This window comes from Diabrotica virgifera, chromosome 6 (assembly GCF_917563875.1).
Source record: "Diabrotica virgifera virgifera chromosome 6, PGI_DIABVI_V3a".
In the NCBI taxonomy this organism is placed as follows: Eukaryota; Metazoa; Arthropoda; class Insecta; order Coleoptera; family Chrysomelidae; genus Diabrotica; species Diabrotica virgifera.
Window position 1 is genome coordinate 67,835,770 of NC_065448.1, and position 2,659 is coordinate 67,838,428.

The window sequence follows — 2,659 nt, forward strand, 5'->3', positions numbered from 1 at the left end:
AATCAAATTTCTTTTATCCTTAAGAGGAAACAGTAGCGATCAACAGGTAGCGAAAACGCGTTCCAAGATTGCGGCTGTAATTTTGAATATTTTTTCGAGATATTTGGTACACGTATTCGTAATTTAATAAAGAATGGCGGTACAGAGCCCAATTTGAAAAATATATTAATATGTGGAAATTCCTCTGTAATTAAATACAATATTAAAAACGAGCCTGTACCACCATGAAGAAGAACAAAAAAATACACTTTCTTCAAATAAACTTTTTTATCCGATGCCTAGATTTTGTGTCATTTTGGAACTACTAAAATCTTTGGAACAACTACCATCCACTTTGTTTTTGAAATGTTGATTTTAAGGCCTCTCCGATAACTTGCTTCACTGACTAGATTTAGTAGTGTCTGAAGATCTTGTAAATTTTCAGCAAGAATGGCTGTATCGTCAGCGTATCTAATATTGTTGATTACTTCTCCGCCTAGGCTTAGTCCCTCTTGTCTGTCATCCAAACCATCCCTAAAGATTTCTTCAGAGTACAGATTAAAAAAGGTGGGTAATAAAACACAACATTGTCGTACTCCACGTTTTATCGGTAGTTTTTCAGTACGACTGTCTCCAATTTGAATAGAGGCTACTTGGTTATAATATGTATAAGTATTTCAGCAGTCTAATATCGTAGTGCAGTGTTGCCTGCAGGCAATCGAAAAGTGTATCGTGTTTTACTTGGTAGAATGCCTTCTCGAAGTCGATGAAACAAACATAAACGTTCATTAGGAATTCACAACTTTTTTGTAAGAGAACGCTCATACAAAATAGTGCTTATCTAGTTCCTAAACCATTTCTAATTCCAAAATGTTTATTACCCATTCCAGTTTCGCATAAAAGGAATACTCAGTTTTGTATAATACGTAAAAGTATCTTGAGTGTGTGACTTATCAAACTGATTAGTCTAAAATCGTTACATTTGGTGGGCCTGCTTTTCTTTGGTAATGTTATAAACAGTGAATCCAACCAATCATCTGGTATTTTTCCTTCGTTGTAAATTATGTTGAAGAAAGTAGTCAAGTAGGTAATGTTTTCCTCATCTAAAAGTTTAAGTAGCTCAACATGGATTTGATCTGGTCCGGTATATCTATCTATCCGGTATATGTGTACACATCGATACAATTAATTAATGTTGTGGCCAATAAATAATAAATACCCTCAATAATTTTGAAAGCGGGTTTTGTAATTTGCTAATAATAACACAGGGGGATTGAAAATTATAATACCACAACCGTATTTGAATATGCATTTACTATTAATACACAAACGTATGGTTTACTATTTTTAATCAGTCCCTGTCATATAACCATTTTGCTATTGATTAAGCTTAAGTTAATGCGTACTAGTCCATTTACTCACGGTTTTTGCTCCAAATTTTAAAGAACCGCTTATATTAAGATGAAATTTGGCCTAATGCACATAGCTAACAGGTCAAAAAAGAAAAGTGATATTATGTCGATCTGTGGTTTTGCCATGGGGGTGAGTTTTGCCTCGGAAATGGATAAATTGACTATTTTTAAGCAACTTTTGTTCTATAGCGTTTTTTGCAATAAGTCGACACTTTTCGAGTTATTTGCGAGTGAATGTGTTGATAGTTCAACAAAAAAAAAAACAAGTTTTTAGACAGTTTTTCGCACATAACTTAAAAAGTAAGTATTTTATCTAAAAAAAAAACATTCTTATCCAATATATAACTTCTGTGTGTGTGTTTATGTTTTATTGGCACTGGTTTAAGCACATAACTTCTAAAAATGTGAAAAAAATGGTGTATGCTCGAAATCTCTAGAACCAGTAAAAGCAGAGTTGTTGCTAATGAAATGTTAGTTCAAATTCGTCAAATTCCAAATCGAATCTATCAACGTAAAATAACCAAATTATGAAGCACTTTTTGGGAAAATCCCATTAAAACTGTTTGAAAGTGTTTAAAAAAGCTTTATTTTTTTAATGTTTCTAGCATCCAGAGCAAGTAAGTAACTCTTAAAATAAATTTGGTGCTTTTTTTGGCAAAAACCCTTATGAAAACCACCCCCTAATTTAGCATCTCAAATAAAATTAATCGTATCCGCTTTACAAGTTGCTTTACTTATGTATGTATCATTTATATGATATATATGTTTCGGTTATATCGGTTAAAACTATTTAGTTTTGAAAAAATTTGGTTTTATATTTATATTTTTTAAATTTTTAATTTTGAAAAAAAAAACACTTTTTTTTTCAAAACAATTTAAAAATTATTAGTGATACCAAAAATCCCAAACAGTAAAAAATGTAGGTTTTGCTTTTCTGAATATTTTTAATTTTTGATTTTTCTGTAAGGCAAAAATTGGTTAAGATATGGCTGTTCAAAATTTGCATACACTCCTCAGTAGTGGCTTCTTCAAGCCCTTTCAACGACAACCCCTTCAAAAATAAGCACTTTGAACCGACAATATTTACACGAGTAAAGCAACTTGTGAAGTTGTAATAAATAACTTATTTTGGGAGGCTAATTTTAGGGGGTGATTTTTACGAATTTTTTACCACAAAAAAGGGACCAACTTTCTTTTGAACGTACATAAATTGCTTAATTTTTGACGCCAGGAACTTTTTTAACAAACAAAATCAAAGCTTTTTAATA